Raw genomic sequence first — 26,283 nt, 5'->3', positions numbered from 1 at the left:
TTATATTGAAAAAACGTTACACTATTTTTTAAGAAAATTCAAGGGGTGAGTTATCTTTATGAAAAATATATATGATGGTTCTTCATTTAGATTTTTAATATTAAAAAAATAGAAAAATAATTTAGATAACCAACGACCCAACCCATTCCAACCCAGAAAATAGTGGATTTACCCAATCCGACCCAATGTTGTAACGGGTGGTTATTTTACTATACTCTATCCGGAGTATCCTAAAAGGTTCGGGTTTTGGTTTTGGTCAAACCCAATTCAATGCGGCCCATGTAGACCCATTGTTAGACATCATTTGGCCCAAGGCCCATTAAGTCTCCATTATTTAAACAAAAACATTTTTTCAAACATATAAACCCTAATTGCCTCCTTCTCCATTTTTCTCATTCTTCCTCATTGTCTTTTCCTTCTAGTTTTGTCAATCTCTCTGGTAAGATGTCTACCTTCATTTCGTCGTCTTCTCTCCTCTTTACTTCATATTTTCGTTCTCCGATAACTCATGAAAATGAAAAATTCTAAATTTTTTTAATTCATAGGTGATTTGTTGAAGATAAGAAGTCAGAAAGGTACATATTTTTTTGTTTTTAATTTACTAGAAATTTATTAAGCCTGGTCATTAGAAGTTATAGATCTAAGAAATTCAAAATTTTAAATGTTAGTAAGATGATGGTGTTGGTATGTAAGAAAGTAATCCAACATTTTTCATGGTGGTTTGGTTAATTTTTTTAGGGCAAATATGTTTTTCCCCATATAAAGTAGGTTACTTTTGGTTTACCTTCCTGCAATTTTTTTTTTTTGGATTACCCCATTTTCTTGTCTACCCCTCATGAAAAATGTTAAGTTACCCCTATAATGTTAGCGAGTTTTGGCTTACCCCTTATCTGACCATGCCACGTCATCAATAAGTTTGAGAACAACATAGATCTTGTATGACATATTGTGTGTCTGAGTGTGTGTGTTTTAATGCTAGCACTATTATTTTTCATAAGTTGTGATGACTATCACTATTATAAAAATAGATGTAATTGTCTAACAATTACAATTGCTTAATTACAATGTAAAAAAATCTCTACACAGACAGTGTCTATAAATAAAATAGTATTACCAATATATTAATAAATATCAATAATAGTCAACTTAGAACTTTTTTTTTATTCTATTAATATCACTTTTATTATGATATTTATTGATTGTATTTAAATATTACCAAAGTTAGTTATATAAATTAAGAATTCATTTAGTGTTTTGGTAAACTCATCAAATTTATATAAAAAGAAACATTGCTAAGGTACAATCATCAAATTAAGAATTCATTTACTGTTTTATTAGAATTATTTTAGTATTATTTTATTTAATTTGAAATTCTGTTCGCCAGGAGACATATGTCTTATATGTTGTCTGGGACAATTGTTCCCTTTGTATGATGTCTGAACAACGTGTATAATAATTGTGATGCACGATATTAATGATAAAAAGCAGGTAAAGAACAAAAGTAATTGTTAATCTATTTTGGTAAAACTACACCAATCCACCACTACGTCGAATTAATCCCTACTCTTACAACGAACAACAGAGCTTATTGATGTTTATGTCTTTTCTTAATCCTAGTGCACCTTATACTTAGAGGTTTACTCCCCCTAAATATGAGGACCTACCCACTTCCCTACAATCACCCAGTCTAAGTTATCGTAACTTCTTTATGACGAAGATAAGTTGAACGACCTGTTCAATAAGAATACTTCCTAACTTTAATTCTTAGCACCTAAGTTGTAGTGAAAGCTAGTACGACATTACAAAGTGGGCACAAAATCATTGACTCGAAAATTCTAGCTTTGATCTAGAGATTCTTCAATTTTTGCTCGTGCTGAATATGTTTGCTTGAGTCTTCTTATATAGAGATGCATTTGTTGTTGATTTGCTTGAGTTTGAGTTGCATCATGATAGGAATTAGTTTTAAAACAAACTTAGTTAGCAACCTATATCTTGTAGAAGTTGCCAGGAAAAGACCGCCACTTTTGAAAGGGCCCACGTTTTTCAAACTATTGGAAGCAGCTTTTCTTCCTCTACTGAGAAGATCACCTTATCAGGTGTGGAACGACTAAGCGCCAAAAAAGTCGTCTTTATTTAGTATGTTATTTCTTGCTATTGTTTATACATTTATCTTGTGAATATAATTTCACCATGTTTGTTGTTTGTGTATGGATTCTTTGGAACCCTTCCTTTTCGTTTATCTTGTATTTAATTATGGTTTGTAATCAGGGTCGCTCTGATATATGTAATATCGTGATTGGGAGTATAAATCTTAGACCTTATTTGATGTTTTGAAACCATATTGTTGGCATTGTATTAAACTATGTTTGTTTGGTTTGCATGACATGAAATTTAATGATGAGTGTTAGGTGTTTATTTTGTATGTTGCCTCGATGCATTGGGCCTATGTATGTTGCCTCGATGCATTGGGTGCATGCGCAGGCCTGTCTGCCTTGGCCTGACTTAGCTTGCATTATGACTTGTATCTTAAGCCTTGTACCCTTGCCTATATAAGGCACATCTATGAATGAATAAAGGTGCTGACCACCATTTGATAACTAACAAGTGATATCAGGATCTCCACACGCCGGGGACATAGGAGTGAAATCGCAATTTCCTAACCAAAATCAGTTACAACCGTTTCTGCAAATTTTGTTTCTCTGTTCTTTCTTCTCCGTTCATTCATGGTGGAAGAAACCAAATTTCTTCACACTCCTGTTCCCAAATTTGATGGATACTACGAACATTGGGCAATGCTTATGGAAAACTTGATTCGTTCCAAAGAGTTGTGATCTTTGATCGAAACTGGTGTCACAGTGGCTCCACCAAACGCAACGGCTGAGTAACAACAAGTGTTCAAAGAAAGTAAGCTCAAAGATCTGAAAGTTAAAAACTATCTCTTCCAATCTATATGGGATGCTATGAAACGAAAGTACCAAGGATCCACAAAGGTGAAACGTGCTCACTTGCAGGCACTGAGGCGTGAATTCGAGGTTCTTGAGATGAAAGAAACTGAAACTATGAATCAATACTTCGCAAGAACATTGGCTATAGCAAATCGAATGTCAACACAGGGTGAAACATTGCAAGAAGTGCAAGTTGTTGAGAAGATCTTAAGTTCAACGCCTGCAAGATTAAACTATGTCGTTTGCTCGATTGAGGAATTGAACGATGTAACTACTATGTCTATTGATGCTTTGCAAAGCAGTCTTATTGTGTAAGAAAGTAGAATGAAAAAGCAAGTTGAATCAGGAGAGGAACAAGCATTGAAAGTTTCCAATCCTGGTAGAGGATCTGGGAGAAGAAGGGGAAGAAATAATGCCTCAAGAGGTCGTGGCAGAGGAAGATTCAATAAATTATTGCTGGAATGCTTCAAATGTCACAAATTGGGCCATTACCAAAGTGGATGCACTTAGGAAGAAGGAAATGCTCACTATGCTGAATATAATGATGATGAAGAAATGCTTTTAATGGTTAATAATGGTCAAAAATTATCTGCCAATAAAATTGAACATTGGTTCCTTAACTCTGGTTGTCGTAATCATAAGATAGGACAACAAGATTGGTTATTTGACTTTGATAGTACCAATAGGGACTCTGTGAAATTGGGAGATGATTCTAGAATGGTTGTAATGTGAAAGGGTAGTGTAAATTTGAAGATTAACAACATTGTTCATATCATCACAAATGTGTACTTTGTTCCTGGTTTAAAAACCAATTTATTGAGTATAGGCCAATTGCAGTAAAAGAAAATTACTGTCATCTCTGCTACAATCATCAATCCTATGTGTTTCATATAATGCTTCATATGTGCAAGATTTATCATGAAAAGAAAGGCTTGTTGTTCAACACTGCTATGTCAAACAATAGAATGTATGTAATCTCTGCTACAATCACCAATCCTATGTGTTTGATTACTGCAAAATAAGAATCTACACTGCTATGGAATGGAAGATATGACACCTCAGCTTCAAAGGTTTAAATACCTTGTCTAAAAAGCAAATGGTTAGAGGATTGCCTGATTTGGAAGAACTAGAAGACAATTGTGCTGATTGCTTGGCTGATAAGCAATCCAGAGACTCGATCCCAAAACAAGAAAATTGGAGAGCTACTTCAAAATTGGAACTTGTACACTCAGATATATGTGGCCCTATAAATCCTCAATCCAATGGTGACAACAGGTACTTCATGACTTTTACAGATGACATGAGCAGAAAAACATGGACATATGTGTTAAAAGAGAAATCCAATGCTTTTGAAAACTTCAAAGTTTTTAAGGCATTAGTTGAAAAAGAAGTTGGATGTGGCATACAATGCCTTAGAACTGACAGAGGTGGAGAGTATACCTCAAATGCTTTCAATGAATTTTGTAGTAGGGAAGGGATAAAAAGACAATTGACTGCAACCTACACTCCACAACAAAATGGAGTCTCTGAAAGGAAGAATAGAACTTTACTCAACATTGTTAGAAGCATGACCAATGCTAGAAGAGTTCCAAAAAGTTTTTGGCCTGAAGCTGTGAAATGGGCAACATATGTGATGAATAGAAGTCCTACCCTCAATGTTAAAAACATGACACGAGAAGAATCATGGATTGGAAAGAAGCCATATGTGCATCATTTCAAAATGTTGGGTTTTTTTGTATGTTGGCTAAATTTTGCAAAAACATCTTTTAGCTAAGTGTTGAGACATATGTGCATACATCAAGTGTTGAGACAGATGTACATACATATGGAACTACACCTGTGTAGTATGACTGTGCGCCTGCTAGCGTTATATTTTTGTATGCAATCTTTTGAAGATTTGCTTGAAGAATTATTTCGTGCTAACTTATACAACAAGGCGCACATGGTTTATTAGTCTTCAGAAGGCGGCTATATTAGGTTACTTGGACCTCAAGTATTATATAAAATTAAAGAATCGAAGATTTAATTTTATAATATAACCTCTGAAAGTTTTCTTGGAACAGGAGATTAATGGTTCAAGGCCCACGAAGGTTTTGCTATATAAAGGGTGCTGTTAAACCCTGTTTTACTCACCGAATCCATTGTTCATCAAAGATATAGTCTTTTAGGGTTTCGTGTCTATGTAAAGCCTTGTGCTTTACTTTGTATACCTCTCTAGGTGTTGCCCCTGATTATCATAGCACAGAGATGGTTTGTTGACTGAAGCCGCAATTGTCAACGTGTCAATTAGGGATTAGTCTATTCATTGTTATTTGTGAGCCACTCTTGAATCACCTTGATACTAGAGTTGGATTTTAGTTGAGTTGTAAATGTGAACTGCTCATAAGCTGTTAAGTACGAAGTTAGGATGTTTTTATTTGTGATTTACTCAAGAGATTTTAAGCGAGAGTAGAATCTGGTTTTAAAGGAGTGTGTCTCCACCATACTATTTGTTCAGAATTGTTCTGTTGTTCCAATCGCTGTATGTGATTGAAGAGGGAGTTGAGGAGGGCCTTATACCTAGGTGAGTCTTAGGTAGAAAGTATAGCATCGATAGTGATTAAGTGAGAAGATCATAAACCGGGGTGTTTGCTGTGTGGTCTTGGAATTGATACTATTTTGTGGACTTTATCCCTGGCTTGGTATGCCCCTAGAGTAGGCTGTTATGCTAAACTTGGTTAACAATTCTGGTGTCACTACTAAAAAAAATCAAATTAGGACGGAATTTTGGGACGGAATTATTTATAAGCAGCTGATTTTTGTTATACATACTTTGATACATATATGAATTTTTATTAATAATTATTGATGCTTATAAGAAAATTAATTTAATAGAAAAAGCCTACTTATAAATTGGGACGGAAATTTTAAATCTGTCACAAATTTTGGGATGGATTGAAAGGATTACGTTATAAAATTATTCATTTTCTGTCTCAAATTCCGTCCCAAAATCGCGACGGCGTAAAAAATTTGGTCCCAAAAGATTTGCGACGAGCGAATTGCGACGAAATCATTTTGTCGCGAATTCCGTCCCGAAATTATTTTCGGACGGAATTTTCAACTATCGTGTGACGGATTTTTTCGTCCCCAATGAATTTTTTTCTAGTAGTGTGTGTTGTTTATGCTTTTCAGTATATGTTTTTAATGTCCTGCTTTATTGTTCTTACTGCTAAGACAAGTGTGCAGACAAGTGTTGACACACTTTGCTCAACACCTGTCTACTGTGTTCTAGAAATTTCACAAAACTTTTGGCTGGTTAGCTCATGTGCACATTCATGACATTCAAAGGAAGAAATTAGACAATAAAATTAAGAAATGTGTGTTACTTGGAGTAAGTGAAGAGTCTAAGGCATACAAGCTATATGATCTTATTGAAAAAAGGATTATAATTAGCAGAGATGTATTGTTTGAAGAATGAAAGGGATGGAACTAGGAGAAAGCAAAGAAACAGTCTACAGCTAGTGATAATTGAGAGGAAATTGAATCACTAAATGAAGATGAAAATGAAATTGAAGAGCAAGCAAATGTAGATGCTCATGACAATGCAAATGAGGAAGAGAACACAATCATTAATGATATATATCCAGTGATAGTGAAAATGAAAGAAACTCACCTCTTGGAGCAAGAATAAGAAAACCATCTGTGAGGTTAAATGACTATGTGATTGGAAGGGCTGCAGAGGAGGAATTAGATGATGAATTACACAATCCAATGATGACCCTCTTACCTACCAGGAAGCAGTAAAAACTTGAAATATGGAGAAAAGCAATGGATGCTGAGTTAGAAGCAATCAAAGAAAATGATACTTGGGAGCTAACTACATTTCCTGCAGGATGCAATCCAATTGGTGTTAAATGGATTTACAAAACTAAGTATAATGAAAAGGGAGAGATTGACAAATATAAAGCAAGATTGGTAGCTAAAGGCTACACTCGAAAACATGGTATAGACTACAATGATGTCTTTGCACCTGTTGCAAGATGGGACACCATCAGGGCTATATTGGCATTTGCTGCAAATAATGGATGGAAAATTTTCCAACTTGATGTTAAAAGTGCTTTTCTACATGGTGAGTTAACTGAAGACATCTATGTGAGCCAGCCTTTAGGGTATGTCAGAAAAAATAAAAATATGGTCTATAAATTGAAGAAAGCTTTGTATGGATTGAAGCAGGCTCCAAGAGCTTGGTATAGTAAGATAGAATCCTACTTTACTGCAGAGAAGTTTGAGAAATGTCCTTATGAACACACTTTATTTGTGAAGTATTTGTGAAGTTTGAGTCTCTATGTTGACGACTTGATCTAACAAGAAATGATCAAAGGTTAATGAATGAATTCAATTCATCAATGAAAAAGAAATTTGCTATGACTGACCTTGGAAATATGAGATACTTTTTAGGAGTTGAAGTAAATCAAGGTCACAATGGAATATTCGTGGCTCAGCAAAAATATGCAACTGAGATATTGAGCAGGTTTGACATGGAAAGCTGCAATCAAGTATCTAGCCCCATAGTTCCTGGATGCAAATTAGTTAAAAATGAAAATGAAGAAGGAACAGATGCAACAATCTATAAGAAAATGAAAGGTTTCTTAATGTATCTGCTAGCTACTAGGCCTGTCCTGGCTTACTCTGTTTGTCTAGTTGCAAGATTTATGGACAGGCCAACTGAAACTCATGTTACTGCAGTCAAAAGAATAATGAGATACTTGAAAGGTACACTAAGCTTTGGGATCATGTATAAGTCAAGTTCAAGGATTGATATGTGTCTTAAAGGATGGTGTGACTCTGATTATGCTGGGGATTTGGATGATAGGAAAAGTACAACTGGATATGTGTTTATATTGGGCTCAGGTGCTATTTGTTGGTGTCACTCTTTCAACTACTGAGGCAGAGTATGTGTCAGTTGCTGCTTGTGCCTGTCAAGGAGTTTGGCTGAAAAATGTCTTGAGTTACTTGAAAATGAAGCAAACTGAATGCATTAAGATTTACTGTGATAACAACTCTTCTATCAAGCTTTCAAAAAATCCTATCATGCATGGTAGGTGTAAACATATTGATATCACGTTCCACTTCCTTAGAGACCTCACTAAGGATGGTATAATTGAACTGGTGCATTGCAAGAGTGAAGATCAATTGGCTGATCTGCTTACCAAACCTTTGAAGTTGGAATCTTTTTGCAAATTAAGGGAGGGGCTAGGAATGTGTAATGCTAGTAATTTTCTAGCTTAAATTGAACCATTGGGCCTATGTATGTTGCCTCGATACATTGGGTGCGCGCGCAGGCCTGTCTGCCTTGGCCTGACTTGGCTTGCATTATGACTTGTATCGTAAACCTTGTACTCTTGCTTATATAAGGCACATCTATGAATGAATAAAGGTGCTGACCACCATTTGAAATTTGACTCCGAATTTAACATTCTTATTTAACTGTCGTTTTGATATTTTAAGAGTACGATTTGTCAATTATACACTTTGTCAATTACTCATATCTTTTCAATAAAGCTAAAAATGATTTTATTGGTGTATTAAAATGAAGGTATAATAGGAAGAAAATGTGGTATGATTTGTTTGGGCTTTATATGATGTGTTTATGATTTGTTTCTATGACACTTTGTAAACTTTTGTAGCCTATCTTAGTACGTCTTGTGCTGGGAAGACTATAGTGTTAATATATCTCATTTTAGTTTTTTCCAAAAAAAAAGGAAGAAAATGTGCTAAAATACACTTTGTTAATTCAGTGTTATTATTCTAAAATGCCCCTTAAAAATGAGCTGCGGAAGTATACGATATCTATTCATTTAGATTTATTTAATTTAAATAGATTTTCCTTTGGTATTATACACTGGAAAGAAAGTCATGTTAAATTCTTTGAATTATTATGTAGATTTTCCTTTGGTATTATAATACCAAAACAAGTTGAGCTTGATAAATTCTTTTGGTATTATAAAATCTTAAGTTGAGCTTGATTTTCCATTGGTATTATCATGCCACACAATGTGGAGCTCTGCAATTGAGGGAAGGAATGGTTTGTTGAATGTAAATTTTTTTATACACATTTTATTTAATTAATTAATAGGTTTATAAATAGTACTTATTAATTTTTACATTTGTTGTGATGGATCTATTAGAATTGTACATTTGTAATATGTTTACAAATAATATATATTAATTTTTTTTATATTGAATATTATTTGTGGATCTATTAGTATTATACACCTCAATAATGGATCGGTATATATTCAAATAAAATGTGTACTCATTAATTTGCAATAGAAATTTACAAATACTACTTGTTAATTTTTCTATATTAAATATTATTTATTGATCTATATATTAGAATTGTACATCTCAACAATATATTGGTACATGTCCAAATAAGATGTGTATCCGAGTATTCAGCTTATGAATTTTCTCTAATAGATTAGTTTAACGATAGGGTTTTTATAGTTGTAGGTATTCTAGTTAGCTCGGAAAAATATCTCTCCCCCAATTCGATTCGTACTTGGAAATTTTTACATAGTATTGAAATTTATTGTTTGAGTAACTGAAATATGCTAGTTTATAGTTTATATTATATTGGTTTATAAGTTTGTTTCATAAAATTAAAGGTGTGTATGGTAACAAACGTTTTTCACTAACTTATAGCTTTTTTCAAATGCTATTTCCAATATCGTTTGAGTTCATATAGCTTATAGCTTTTTACTTTTCATTAACAATTTTAACCTTATTATTTTAATAAATAACATTATTCACTCACATAAAATAATCATGTACTTTTATGTTATTTTATACTTATAATAACTCAATTTATCAAAAACTTTAATTTTATTTACCGATAGCCGAAAAGTTAACTTTTCACCTATCAATTACTATCTTATAGCTTTATTTTTCAAACATAATCTTTGACTACTTTAAATAAAATCAACTGTAAATGATTATTTGAATGACTAGTTTATTGATTTTTTTTATTGATCTAAAGTTTATTGAATTTTGTTTGCTCTTATAATTTTTAGATGATACATTCATATGTGTGGCTTCAAACTACGGATGGTATTCCAAAAAAAGTAGAAGCAGTAGCTGCGATGTGTTGCCCTGTGATTTACCAGGAAGTTATTGATCATGGCAAGGGGTTTTCAGAAGAAACTGCAGTGTCACTTCCATTTTCTACTTCAATATTGAATTTAATAACAGATTATTGTGGGTTCTACCATGTACCTGGACGTTCTCAAGAGGTATGAAATCGTTCCCAATTTTCACATGATCCATTTTAATTTGCTAGTCATATATATACAGTGGCGGAGCCAGAAAAATTATAGAGTATGCCAAAATTTTACATGTCGCTGCAGTCATAGCAATTGCTGCAATTTTCATTGTGGCTATTGCGGTGTGAAACGATTTTAAATATTTCACATAAACCATATTAAGTGGAATCATTATGCCATTTCACCATTATCCATTATAGCAGATATTAAGTTTGTTTTGCAAATACTAATTAGTATTTGTGGTTCATAAATTTTAACGGGTTGATGAGATAATTTAAACAAACATATTGATGAAATCGTCTGATGCAATTTCAATGTAGTCGTACATGTGATTTAGGATAACACCATAATTTTTGTGCAATGTGGTTGCAAAGGCTACTGCATTATCTGTATTGTAGTCGCAATTGCGGATGTGGGGCGCAATTTGAAACCATGCTAACATATCATTTTTGTTGATAGTTTTAGTTTTTCTATTGGCAATTGATTTATACCATTGTAGGAGTGCCAAGTTTTTGATGCCAGATTTATTTACAAAGATACAAACACATTACGTGAGCTTGGAACTGCTGCCATTAGCTTGGGATTGACTCGTTTGGTTGACTTAACACTTGATGAACTAGATCGGAAAACTAAAGGTCAAACATCTGAGCAAGTTTCTAAAATTTTTCCTATGGTGTGTAATCATTGCCCCTAAAATCTCAATCATTGAAGCTTAAAGACTTCTATGATGTTTCTATTATTAACATTTGGTTCTTTGACAGGACAATTATAATCCATATATGATGAAAGAATGTTCTCGTTACGAATTTATGGATAAATTTTTTGCAAGAAAGAAGCAAGAACAACAAGAGAGATTGAAGGCATGTTCAAAACTTACAATTCCATCGAAATTTCTTGTTACAATGTTTTACAAATTACACTAAAACATTTATTGTTTTTCAGAATGTGGAGAGACCGGAAGATAATCGCGCTATTGATGATTTAGTTGAATTTATTAATGGCGAATATAGTGGTAATATTTGAGTCTTTCACTTGCGATTGAATAATGTTGGATTATCCAAAAAGTCTATCCATAACAGATTTATAACCAATTGTTATAAGCGGATAAGCAAACCAATTGTTATAACCGATTTTGTTTTCACAAATCCGGTTTAATAACCGGTTATGTCACAAAACCAGTTTTATTTTCATATATATAACCAGTTTTATAACTTTTTCTTCTTTGCATGGCTTTCCTAATAGATACATATAATTTGGCAGATAAAAAAGGAGCCACAACAACTAAGAAGAAAAAGAAGAATAGGAAAAAGAAAGGAAAAACAAATGAACTTTGCTCAAAAAATACAATTGATGAAAATCATAATAAGGTTAGGTTTTGGCAACTTATTCTATTTTAGAACACTATATATATATATATATATATATATATATATATATATATATATATATATATATATATATATATATATATATATATATATATATATATATATATATATATATATTTTGTGGGTCTTGATATAAGTTTAGATTTTATTTTTAAATATTTCAATTCTCACTATTGAATATATTATTTTGATATGTCTAGGAGTATATGACTCTTCATGCTTCAGACCATAATGAAAATGAATCTCATGATGATTTAGAGCCTTTAAAAATGGAGATCATTGACAGGTTAGTTACATGTTTCTTTTTATTATTTTTTTTAACAAATAATATCTTGTATTAAATAGTGGAACAATTAATAAGTATAATAGCTCTCATTCCAAAATTTATGACAAAAGTATAAGGGGTATTGTAACATGCAATCGCACTCAAAAACTACAAATACACGTAATAAAATTTCAAGCCCTAACGAAGAATATATTCAAATATGGGTAATTATTTCACTCAAGAAAAATTCATTACCTCCTCCACACTAGGAAAATTTTAGCAAAATATCATACCATTCTGCGATCCCGAAATAGATCAGACGCATGTGAATATAATTATATGTTTATTTTCATATTAATCATGTCTGATACTACTTTTCTTTATATTTATATATGGTTTTTTTAATATCTCTATACTATAGTCAATTTCTTAACAAAATTTGTATGGTCATAGTAATATTTAGCTTTGGTCCCATAAGTATGTATTTATTGTTCTATTTTTAGGTAATGCATGAATATCCAAAATATATTTGTTTTTTAGTCTATGTTTTTTAGTCTTTATTTTGCATACAGATTATATTAGGGAAAAAGAATTAGTATATTAGATCTATTATAGAAAAAGAATTATTATCAATTTCCCACTCTAGCTAGGGTTAACATGCATATTCATTATAAGGGTCTAAGAAATTTTCCGATCAGAGTTTGGATATAGAGTTGGTCATATGAGTAGCTGGGTAGTTTATGTGAAGTAGAAATCTCAATGATTTTGACTAGGATCTTCTACCAGACTTCTTGACTCCGGCGAGGTTCATTTATCGAGTAGAAAGGATGAATGGAGTTGGAGGTATGATCCAAGTGAGTCTTACATGGTAAAATCAGCTTACTTGGTTCTGGTTGATAGAGTTAGGTCTGACCAGACTCTCCCAAGTGAAGTTATTAGAAATCTAGCTAGCGTCTAGGAGTGGTGGACTACGTCCAAAGTGATTGTTTTTTCGTAGTCACTCCTGTAGTATAGGGTCCAACTCGTCAGAACCTAATTATGCGTCGGGTCGTTGTGGGGACGAATGAGTCTTTGTGTGTGTTTTGTGGGACGGGGGAGGACTCAGTTGACCACCTGTTTACTGATGAATTTAATCCATGTTTTAAAAGTGTTTTAGCTTGCTTAAAAGTATGGATTAAACAGATTGTAGTATAGAGTCCTGGCTTAAGTGAAAGCTGGATTATATGTCTTTTAGCTAAGCGAAATTGTTTTGCTAAGCGAAGTTAGCAGTTTTTAATTTTTTTTCTGTTTTGACAGTTAAAGTTAGTAGTTACAGGGTAGTTAGTTTATTTTAGGTAGTTAATGCTGTTAAGTTTGGAACTTGTATATAACTATCTTTGCCCCTTGTGGATGAATGCAATTCTACCTTTTCCCTTATTCTCTTCTTCACTCCAAAATTCATCTCTCTAAAAATTATTCCAACATTTACTTCCTCTAATCGGATTTCCAAAGTTTGGTACAATATCTCTAGGTGGCTGGAGAGTGAGGCTGTGCCCCCAATAGGTATTAATTAAACAGTTATTTGAGAGCTTCCTTGGGAGTGGTGGGGGGTGCCAGGCGTGGTTAAGTTTGACTTTAGTGTGACATGTTCTTGTGTGGTAATATTTTTCAGTGGGCTGTCTTTGGTCTAGAAAATTGTGGATAGGGCGAAACTTTCTTCTTAAAATTGGTTTTTTGATAAAAACCCTTATAGTCCATGCTCTTTCTTCTGCTGAGTCTGGTAGTTTTTTTCTTTTTAACACATCTTTTCACCTAATAGATGAACTGTTTATTAATCTCTTTTATATGCATTAACGAGTTTTGTTTTTCTCTTTTTATAGAGATGTGGAAGAATTCAAGCGAAGATTGAATTTAAGTTGGAAAGAAAGAATAAGTGAGATGATGTATATGAAGTACAAGTAAAAATTCTACATTACTTGGATACTCTTAGTCTATTATGGGATGATCCTCGCAGACTCTCCTCATGAACCAATTTTATTATTAAAAACCAATTCAACCAACTTCTTATACAGAATGCAGGTCATGTAAAAATTCTACATTACTTGGATACTCTTAGTCTTCCTAACAATGCAGGTCATGTAAGACCCGTAACTATATTGTTGATGGAATTATGTCTTGCTGAGTGATCCGTTTGAATTATAACTTGTTGAGAATGTACCTGTTTTGTGTGTGATATTTGCTAAAGTATGAAATAATGGTGTCATTATGGGCATGTTTGCTATAGATTTTTTTAAAATAGATTCTTATAGCGTTACAAAATTTTGTGTAAAACAATTTTCCAAGTAAACTTTTTATAAAAATTTCAAATGAAAATTTAGTTTGAATAGTTATTCTTAAAATATTATTTTAGGTATTTGATCATTTTATTTAAATTTTTTTGGATATCAAAATTTCGAAAAAATCATTTAATTTTGAAGCTATTTTAAATAGATTTTCATAAAAATTATTTTTGAAATACTTTTTGAAAAAATTGTGATTTTGTTAGATAATAAAATAATAGGTTATGTTATTGGGCTTGTTAGTTTAGAGTCCATTAGGTTTTATACATATTCTCTAGAAACTCTTTTGTAATGTTAAGCAATGCAATAATATTTTATTGAAACCCGAGCCGTCTCTTTCTCTTTTCGTATTCGTATATTTGTATTGTTAACATGGTATCGAGAGTTTGTTTTGATCCGCCTTGAACAATTGTTGGCTTCCGCCGTCGAATTCCCAAAAGATTGGTAAACATGTTTGTTTGTTTTTATTATGGTGATTTATGGAGGTACGTTTGTTCTTAATATTTCGTTTCGGTGAATTTGATTTGTTGGGGTGAAGTAGATGAAAGAGGAACATTTGAATGAATGGATGAGACTAGATTGGTTGTTTAGTTTTTGAAGTTTGTGAATTTTGTATCAAATCATTGCGTCCAAGCACTTAAGATTTGGTGAAGTTCTACTAATATAAATATGGTTTGTGTCCCAGATTACACGATTGGCATATTTAAATAAAAGAAAAGCAAATATTTTTGAAGTAATTTCTTTGGTTCATCGGCTAATTGTTAGTATTGGTTCTTCTGATTGCATTGTACTTCTCCCCATTGCACGTCTCTCTTATTGCACTTCTCTTCGTATTGCACTTCTCTCTATTGCACTTCTTCTGATTGTATTGCACTTCTCCCCCTATTGCACTTCTTCTGATTGTATTGCACTTCTCCCCTATTGCACTTCTTCTGATTGCATCGCACTTCCCCCAATTGCACTTCTTCTGATTGTATTGCACTTCTCTCCCTATTGCACTTCTCTTCTGATTGCATTGCACTTCTTTTGATTGCACTGTTTGATTGCATCTCTCTCTATTGACTGATTCTTCTGTTTGGTCCGGTTTTGTTTGATTTGGTACGATTTGCATTGGTTGACTTTGGACCGGACTAGATTGGATGTTGGATTAATTTGATTTGTTTCTCCCTTCTTTGATGATTTCTGTATTTACTGCGAATGGCTGCTCTCTGATGATCATGATCTTAATTGGGTTGATTTATTGTCAGGGCTAATTTGTAACAAGCTTAAAGCTTAGTAAGCTTTAGCTTGAGGGGTGATGTTACAAGTTTATTTTATTTGGTAGTTTATTTTATTTTCATATTTTGTTTGACAAACTCATAATGCTTCTTGTTGATGCATGGTGAGTTTGAGAGTATGTGTTAGATAATAAAATAATAGGTTATGTTATTGGGCCTGTTAGTTTAGAGTCCATTAGGTTTTATATATATTCTCTAGTAATTCTAGCCTGTTATGTTATTGGGTCTGTTAGTTTAGAGTCCATTATGTTAAACAATGCAATAATATTTTATTGAAACCCTAGCCGTCTCTTTCTCTTTTCGTATTCGTATATTTGTATTGTTAACAATTTTGACTATGTTTCGATCTTCAATAACGTGTGTTTATGTTATATGATGTCAAAATTAGTGTTTCAATTTAGAAAAAACGAATATAAAAAAAACTTGTAATATTTTGAAAAACGGTTTTAAAAAACCTATTTTAAGAAATACAAAGAAAAAATCCATTTTTCTAAATCTGAAACAAACATGCCCCATATTTTATGTTTTTGAGCAATGTGAATTGATTTTCTATTGATATAATATTTCTCACTTATTTTAACTGACATTAGGCGGAAAAATATTTTTGTTTGTGATATTGCGTAGATTATCTAATTGCAAGATTTGGATAAATGACTTAAATTTATCTTGTTTCTCGCTTATTAAGAAAGTTGTTATTTTTAGTAAACTACCTCATACATTACGTTAACTTTGAATTGGAATTATACAACAATATTAAAAGGTAAAACAATTAATTAGGGGTACTTTTGAAAGAATATCATTAAATATAGTTGTTATTGGTAATTTTTGCTTATATCATTAAATTTTTTTTACTTTTGTTTATATTTATGGCCAACTTTTTGTCTTTTGTATATATAAAAGGATGTAAGTGGATGATGTGGCTAAATGAAAAGTTTTTATTGGTTTGTGGATTAGAGTTTAGATAAGCAATTCCACAACTATCTACGATTTATATATATATATAGATAAAAGAGTTATGCTAAACAGTGTCCCGCGATATTTGTTAAACATACCAAAACAGAAAATAAAAAATAAAATTAATATTGAAAAGACAACTTTTTATACTTTTGAGATATTGAATGTATGCATTTCGAGATGAAACTTTTATTTTAATATGCTTAACTATAGCTTAATGTTTAATTAACCACAAAATTTATCTGGGTGCCTCAAAAATACAAACATGCTCATCAAGAGACCGTACAAAATTAACTGTGTACTATACCTTAGTAAAAAAATTATCAAACTATACAATCCAATGTGTTAACATATCATTCATAAAATGATATGTGGGGCGTCGGGTACGATTAGGTATGGTTCTAATGTGGCATACTGTTGTGTGGTTTATCTGGACCTTCCGAAATGATATTATCTTTGTCGGTGGATCATTAATGATTGATAATCTTGTGGATAGGGTGAAACTCTCATCTTGGAAATGGTTTCTTGGTAAAAACCCTAATAGCGCCCGCTCTTTCTACGATTGGGATGTTCAATCTCGCTTGTGCTGGTCCAATAAAACAAGGTGTGGATGCAGTGCTCGGATGTTTCTCGCTCCTATTGAGTGGTATCTCTAGGGGTGCCCGCTCTTATTTGGTTTTTCTCTTCCCCTCATTTTGATGACTGCTTTGAGTGGTTTTGATGGTTAATTTGTTGCTCTCCGAAGCCTTTTTTGGATGTTTCTTATGTATATTTTTATTTTATTTTTGAGTATATATATATAGGGGGCTGCTAACTTAGACCCAGTTGGGTCTAAGTTAGCAAGGTGCACCTTTTGAGTTGGACAAAAATACTCATTTTTTTAATTTTTGAAATAATTGAGCAACAGGGGCATTTCTGTAATTTTACTCAAAAATACACGCGCCCCCCACTTCTTTTTCCCCCCCAGGACACGTGGCAGCTTCTCATTTGACAAAATCCACGCGCGTGCATCACACGCGCCGACAGGCGCGCGTGGGTGGAAGCATTACGAGGAGAGAGAAAGCCTTTTGAAAAGGCAGGCCACGTGTCAGAAGCTTATTGGCTGCGTTAATTTTTTTCCATTTAATACTTTAAACTCGATTATTTCGTCGTAAATTAATTTTTTATTTTTTAATTTTTATACCAAAATTCATAATTTTTTTTTCTCTACAAATAGAGACTTGGTTCGTTTGATTTGGACACAGAAAAAAAAAACCCAATTTTTCACTACCTTACATCAACTCACTGAAACCATTCTACCAGAAAAATGGTTTCAGAGTACAAATCTCTGAAACCATTCTACAAGCTAAATGGTTTCAGAAGCAAATAACTAATAATCAACTTACTGAAACCATTCTACCAGCAAAATGGTTTCATATTACAACTCTCTGAAACCATTGTACCAGATAAATGGTTTCAGAAGCAAACACAATTAATAAATTACTCACTGAAACCATTCTACCAGTAAAATGGTTTCAGAATACAACTATGTGAAACCATTCTACAAGCTAAATGGTTTCAGAAGCAAATAACTAATAATCAACTTACTGAAACCATTCTACCAGCAAAATGGTTTCAGATTACAACTCTCTGAAACCATTGTACCGAATAAATGGTTTCAGAAGCAAACACAATTAATAAATGGGTCATGCTAAACAGTGCCCCCGGGGCACTTGTTAAGCTTACCTAAAAAGGAAATAAAAAATAAAATTTATATTGAAAAGACAACTTTTTATACTTTTGAGGCATTGAATGCACGCATTTCGAGACAAAATTTCTATTTTAACATGCTTAACTAGTGCCCCGGGGGCACTGTTTAGCATTTTCCTTAATAAATTACTCATTGAAACCATTCTACCAGTAAAATGGTTTCAGAATACAACTATGTGCAACCATTCTACCAGTAAAATGGTTTCAGAAGCAAGCATTAGTTTTTAATTACCGTTTTATCTCATTTAATTAACTAAAAATAGTTTCATTGAGTTGGTTGAGTGGTGCGTGTTAAATTACAACACACAAGTAACGTATTTAGTAGACAAAAAATGAGATTAAGGTAGTGAAAAATTGCGTTTTTTTTTCGGTGTCCAAATCAAACAAACCAAGTCTCTATTTGTAGACAAAAAAAAATTATGAATTTTGGTATAAAAATAAAAAAATAAAAAATTAATTTACAACGAAATAATTGAGTTCAAAGTATTAAATGAACAAAAATCATGCCCAGCCAACCATTGTGTGACACGTGTCGTACTTTTAAAAAGCAAATTTTTCTCTCTCCAGGTTGTAATCAAGTGTGACGCAGGCGCCTGAATATGATGGATCTGGATGATCTGGGCTGTCTGATTGATCAGACAGTCTTGATGAGATCAGATCTTGGCTGTCTGATGGAAATCAACGGTCTGTAACCATTGTCCTTCGGTACGCGCGCGACACTGGATCCGCGTCTATTAATGGTTTAAGAAGGTGGGGCGCGTGTATATGGTTGGCAAAATTGCAGAAAATTACAGAAATGCCCCTGTTGCTCTATTCTTTCAAAAATTAAAAGAATGGGTATTTTGGTCCAATTGAAAATGTGCACCTTGCTAACTTAGACCTAACTAGGGTCTAAGTTAGAAAACCCCATATATATATACTACTCCGTCCCAAAATATAAGCAAAAAGTGGTCAACCAAAGTGGATGTATTTGGACTAAATTTTTAACCAAATACATTCACTTTAGTTGACCACTTTTTGCTTATATTTTGGGACGGAGGGAGTATATATTTGCCATTAAAAAAAATAATTCATAAAATAAATATGTTCTTATAAAGTGTTTAATATGTTAAATCTTGCGAACACCCAAACAACCGCATATCAGACCAATTATCACTCCCTTGTAGCCTTGCTTCCCCTTTCCCTGCTTGTTTTGATCTTTTATCTTGTGGGTAATTTCCTTGGTCATTCTTTATTATATATTGAGCAAGTTGGATTTTACAATATGTTTAGTTTAAGGAGACCAAATATATTATAGAGAAATCTCCTATGGGACAAATTAATATTCAAAAAGGTCTGTTTCCAAATGCAGGTCTTAAAAAAATAATATTGCCATTTTTAATTATACACTTTGAAGAAGTTGTTGTTAAAACGTGTTTTGATATAAATTTAATATTTATTTTGTGTTCACATTATCACCAGTAACATCTATATAAACACCTTCACCAAATCAAAGAAAAACATTTCATATAAATCCCTTACCTTTAAATAAAAAATCATTCAATAAACAAAATGCCAAATTATATCATTGGTCCTTCCTTCCGTTTATCTACGCATAAGAAATGTTACATGTTTGTGAAAGACAAGTATGTGTAGTTTTGAATTATGCTCCAGAAGAAGAGAATAACTATATTATGAATGAGCCAATTCATATTTCCAACGGGTTTCCGGTGCTCTCGAAAACAATATTCGAAGATCGAATAGATTGCGCCTTTGACATTGAAGACGAAGACAATGAGGCATTCATCTTCTCTGGAAATCAATGTGCCAAAATAAAATACGCTACACATTCGTCAAACTTCAAATTAATTATAGGTCCTATTCCAATTTCAGACATGTTTCCTTGTCTTAAGGAAACAGTGTCTGAATGGAATAGACGCAGCAATCAATTTCGTGAAGAAGCATGTTCACATATTCAAAGGAAATGAAACTGCACTTCTAAACTATGACACGGGAAATTTTTGCGAAACAAGTAAGTTCTCCACATATCAATTTTGCCGGATTCGGGCCGAGAAGTGACTATATCGTCGGCGGTAGAATAAAAGGAATTCGTGATGATTGGCCTGCTCTTCGTGGCTTATTACAATAGTAGATTAATTCCTTTATTATTATCTCCACCATCCCAACAAAAGTTGATATTATAAACTATAAAAATATATTTTTTCAGAGACCAATTGCCAACTGATTAATATTTTCTTTATAAACTAATATAATACCCGTGACTACGAATGGGTTAGAGTAAAGAGTAAAGAGTTGATATTATAAATGGACCAAACTTATGTACAGTTCCATATACACAGTTTTTATTGTGCCAGATACATGTGGTAAGTTATTTTTATTTAAAAACATTTTTCTTTTTCTTTTTTTAATTAAAATATATAAATAACTACCTTTTTGTGAGAGGAACAGGAAAAACAGCATCTAAAAAAATGCATATAAATTTTGTCCATTATAAATTATATCATTTATCAAAAAGTCCGGTAAAAGTTGATATTATAAACTATAAAAATTGATTTTTACAGAGACCAATTGTCAATTCGTTAGTATTTTCTTTATAAACTAATATAATACCCGTGCTGCAATTTCTTTTATTGTAGGACGATATTGTTAGAGTAAATTAAATAATGACTAATTTTACATTATATAATTTAATTTCAATCTAAATTTTATCTATTGAGATAAAACAAAAAAAAAATATTAGTAAAGTAAATTAAAATTGGTTGAATATGTTCTATAGTGCAAAATTAACTCTGTGAAAAAATCCTGGTTAATGCAATATTATTGTTCCGTGTATGATAATTATCTTTACCTATATATCTATATCTATATATAATGAGGATACATGACTTTGGGTTGGATTTTTTTTATACATATTTTACCCTCACTTACTTGGTCGGTTATCAAACTAGATCAACCCAATAGTAACTGCATACCATAAACTGGGATCAGGATCACCTGCAGTTGAGTTCAACTGCAGACCCACACAGTAGAGCAAACTATCCTGTTATAATTTAAATAATTTATAAAATAAATAAAAAAACAGTGTACAGCAGGACACTGCAGTTAATTTTTAACTGCAGGCAATCCAAACTCCATAAACTGTACCGGTTATGCTATTCAAGTTTAAAAAAATTGCACCTAAACAAACTAACTGAATATATTAAGATAATTGAAAGCACAACATGCACTATTACATGCACTAACCTCTAACCGTACAAATTCTGCTTCTTTGGAAACGAATCACAAGGTCTTCATTGAGAAAAAAATTGTAAAATTCAAACAACACTCAATTCATTGTGCCATACTATTTCATTGTGCAAGTAAAAGAGGATCAAATCAACCGACTTTATGTGCAAGTAAAAAAGAGGATCAAATACAACACTCCTCGGATGTTTCAATATCATTAAAAGTTTGAAAGTCGTTTTTCCCAAACAACTTATGTTTGTTGTATGAATGAAATATTCGGTCACTTTAAATAAATAAATAAATAAATAAATAAATAAAAATATATGAAAAATTTAGAAAAATTTTAATGTATTCACGTGAAATTATGCATTCAAAGAATCTATGGTATCTCATTCTCTGTTTTTATAGCATTTTGTAAAACAATTCATTTTCGGTAAGCGCAATTCAAGCGGTGGAAACAATTTCACAACGATTCAATACATGAATTTAGTTTACTTCATTCACTTACGTATGTAGGTATTGATTTTCCATACTGTATGTGAACACAATTTGCGTGTCATTGGGTAAATTCAGTTTACATACACCTTTGCAGTTGCAGAGTTGAAACCTTTGAAGAGTTAATATAGAATTAAGGACATTTTTGGTATTATAATTAAATTTTAAATTGATTTGGGTGCAATTAAAATTTTTTAGGGTGTTTTTAGGAAAAATCTTATAATAATATTATTTTATTAGAATTTAGTATAAAAGACTACTATTATCCCTAATTTAGTGAGTTGTCAAAAAAGGAAAAAAGCCAAAAATGTTATTTTATTAATATTTTCCTTTACTAAATATACATTATAAGATATATTCCAATAAAAAGAAAAAACTTTTAAGGACATATTTATTATTTATATGTATGCATTTTGAATAAGTAAAATAATTAATAATAAAAAAAGCAAAGAAAAGAATAACAAAAAAAAAAGCAAAGAAACATAGGAGAGAAACAATAATCAATTGTATAATGCTGAAATTAAATAAACAATTGATCAATAAAAATGAAGCAACAACCATAATAATTAAGTTTGCCCAGTTAATTTCCCGATGATATATAATTGTAGGATCGATCCAATACATAGGTAGAAAAAAATAATATTACTGAATACTGAGGTGATGTCAACACTACTCCATGATGATTTGAAAGTATTTATTCAACAATTAATTAGAACAAGTCACATAAATAGATTCACATATGCTAGCAACGATTAACATTTAATTAACTTTTATTTTCCATGAAAGTTTATTTATGTGGCTTATTCGCATGCATTGTGATTGGATATATACCCTCAAATTATCAAAGTACGTGGTTGCGGATCAAACCTCTGCCTCCTCCACCTCCTCTGAAGCTACTCTGGCGTTTCCCCTAGCTCTCTTCCAGTATCCGACTAACCACCAAATGATTAATAGTGTCCCAAATGTGAGACTCACACTATCAAATACACATAGAGCTGTAACCACCCACCGGTTGTTGAAAAATCGAAAAAATGGATTAAGATTCGGGGATGCTGGCGCTGGCGCCTCTCCTTCAGGTGCAGCTGAGTCAAATAGAGCGGATGAAATGAGAAGAAGGGTGAGGAGGATTTTGAACATATTGGTATGGTACTGTATGCACGTAAGGTGTTTTAAAGAGAATAGATAGTTTGTATGAAATGGATGGAGAGGCCGAATTACATTCTACTAATATATATATATATATAAATGTCCTAAGCGCTTTTGTGTAGACTCGTTGAATTAGGTTTATGTCCCTCCCTTTTCTTATTTTATTTTATACTCCTTTTATTATACAGAGCGAGGGCAAAGCCTGCTTTATTTCCTGATGTATAGATGCTCTTCGTCTTAAGAAAAAAAAGTTGGGTAAGAAATAACAATTTTTAAGAAAATTATAATTCACTTACATTATCATTAGTGAATTATAATTTCCCCAAAATTATATTGAAATTTGTTTATATGCATTTGGTTGTGTGAATTTTTTTTTTGTCAAATAGCCTAGTGGCTAGAAAATTCACCTTAAAAGTGAATTAGTGGAGTGTCTCGAGTTCGAACCCGGGCTCTGCACATATAGTGCGATATCCTACCAACTGAGTTAAGCTCACGGGGACGTTGTGTGAATTTTTTTACTTATGTGTTTAATTAGAATATATAAATAGATATTTGTAGCGAAATTTTTAGAAATAATATATAAATATGTATTTAAGAAGTGATTTAATTGGATATGCATGTGTAAAAAACTTTTACACTATTATAAAGAAATTTAATTCTTAAATAGTTCTATAGATATTTTAAGAAAAAATATCATGTGTATCTAAATAATGAAATGAAATTTGATTAGACATTTATATAAAATCATTTTAAACAATCTTTTTTTTATAAATTATTATACTACTGTAAATGCATAAAAGTTAAACACAATAAAGTAATCCTTTTTTTTTTTACTAAAAAGTAATCCTTTTTTTATCATTAAGCCAAGAACATTTAGACTTCATGTATAAGGGAAGACTAGGCCTTATCCTAAAAGCAAGAACTATGGTTTAGAAGTAAAATAAGTAATTAGTATAGGTATAACATTTTTAGTTTTATTAATTAAGAACTAAAAGAAGAAATAAATTAGTTTATGGTATGGCATTTTTAGTTTTATTAATTAAGAAGTAAAAGAAGAAATAATATTATTATGGTATGACATAATTAACGTATAACCAATTCCTTAAACATGAGATAAGGATTTAATTTAAAATATGCCCGTGAGCTATCAACTATTAGTTTGTACGGTTGTGATTGGTGTTAGACTTATAGTTAGTGAGAACCACGGTTCGATCCTCTGCAATTACGCTTGGAAGGAAGCTGAAATCACTTAATGTCAGAACTGACCTCCAAAACAGATTAGACGGTCCAGTGAGTCGATTACTGGTGGCGAAACAACAAGAAATCTCTGTGAAATATGCTTAGTTGATAGCTACGTCGCATTTTATATGCAGAAGATGAGATTCGAAATCCAAACATTTCAGTTACTAACTAAAAAAAAGTTAATTTAGAACGAATATAATATCCAACCATAGATAACAAAAGTGCATGGCTCAAAATATTATATTTCCTTCTATCTATTTTGATTCTAAAATTAAGAAAACAAATTAATAAGTGTCTTTCTTTGTTTTCAAATACCAAATAAGTTATAATTCTTTATTTTATTTTTTTGGTTCAATGAATATAGTGGCAAAATTTACACACAATCTGTACATAAAATATGTGAAGAAGTCGGTTTTTTTAGTTTTTATTTTTAAGCAATTCACATGTAGTCTTAACATATTTTAATTGGGTTTTCGTAGTTATGTTCATAATATTGTATCTCGCGTTATTTTTATATACAAACAATGAACATATGTAGTCCATTAGTATTGTATTTATTTGTATGAAATCACATTTTTGAATGAAAATATTAATTTAAACAATTTTTGTTTGAGGTTGTATTTTATCTAACAATTGTGTTAAATATTATTATATGAGTTAAATAAGTTTTTGGGTCATATAAATATTTCAAGTTTCGGTTTTAGTTCCTATAAAAAAAATTCAACAAATTTGATCCAGTAAAATATGTAACAGCCCAACTTTTAGTATCTCCTTTTAAACAATCTATATGTACTCTTCACAATTATGAACCTTAAATCCTAACTGGTGTCAAATATATCGAAAAATCTTAATTTAATGAATCTCAACCGGTGTATTTCAAGCACCTTCAAATCAGTATTTATTGAATAAACTAAGACTCTGGTTAAACACTGCAATGGCTGTGTCATTTTATACAGTTTGTGTGGTTATTGAATAAATTAAGACTCTGCAATTTAAAACCATGAGTATATGTACAACTAAGCATAAATACATGAATAAGGAAGGTAGAGTTTGTTTCACTCTTGCTGACACGGAAAGAGTTAAAGGTAGTTAGGATATAACTGCTCTACATGAGGGAGAAGCCATGGCACTACAGGAGGCTATGAAGGAAATGATGCAAACAGGTTTCACAAATGTTACATTTGAAACCAATTAAAAAATTATAGCAGATGCAATTCACAGTAGGAATACCGGAGTTTCCGAATTTAGCTCTAATATCTCTAATATAAAATGTATCTTAGCTCTAAATTTTGAGGTGAAGTATATATAAAGTGACAAGCGAACATGGTTGCTGGTATGCTCGCACGGGCGGCCATTTTTTGCTCCAGTCGCAATCTCTTATATGATGAAATGGTATGAATTTGCTTTTGTCAAAAAAAAAATAATAAATAAAGAACGTACTTAACAACAAAAAAATTACAGGAGCAAGGGCTTTTGTTCAGAAGAAACAAAGCACAAAATGGAGGTAAAATCAGAGCACAAAAAAGGATGTGTTGTGGTTGCAAAAACAGGGCATAAGGGTGAGTTTTGGATGCTAAATCAGAACACGAGAGACGGTTAGTTATGATCGCATAAATAGAACATCACAGATTCAGTCACGAGACAAAGGGAAAAAAGTTTTTAGTAACGGGGCGTTTGTTTCAAGGTTGTTAATTTTACTCCCAGGAATCATATTCCCAGGAAATAATAAGGGGAACTTTATTCCCAGATATTTTAAAAAAAACATGTTTGGTTCATATTAACTACATTCTTAGGAATTATTGATAAAAGTGGGTAAAAGAGAAGTTATTGGAAGTTATTTAAAATATATTCCCATTTTCATGGGAACTTTTCTTTCCCACACATTTCCTTGGGAATAAGAGAAGTTATTGGAAGTTATTTTATTCCAAGGAAACTTCATATCCAGGAATAATTTCATGTCAACCTTGTAACAAACATG

The 26,283-nt window shown here is 31.9% G+C and overlaps 1 long non-coding RNA gene across 1 annotated transcript; it reads right to left on the bottom strand.

Moving 5' to 3' along the window:
* Nucleotides 1–10,345: 10,345 nt before the first annotated feature.
* On the bottom strand, nucleotides 10,346–25,963 carry LOC123906158. Its single transcript, XR_006808784.1, has 3 exons — nucleotides 25,765–25,963; nucleotides 17,993–17,995; nucleotides 10,346–10,360 (listed from the first exon to the last, which is right to left on the bottom strand). It is a non-coding gene; the product is annotated as an uncharacterized LOC123906158 (long non-coding RNA).
* Nucleotides 25,964–26,283: the final 320 nt, after the last annotated feature.

Source organism: Trifolium pratense, linkage group LG2 (assembly GCF_020283565.1).
Source record: "Trifolium pratense cultivar HEN17-A07 linkage group LG2, ARS_RC_1.1, whole genome shotgun sequence".
NCBI classification, from domain to species: domain Eukaryota; kingdom Viridiplantae; phylum Streptophyta; class Magnoliopsida; order Fabales; family Fabaceae; genus Trifolium; species Trifolium pratense.
Note: the sequence above shows the minus strand (reverse complement) of the source record. Positions and strands in the feature narration are given on the sequence as shown.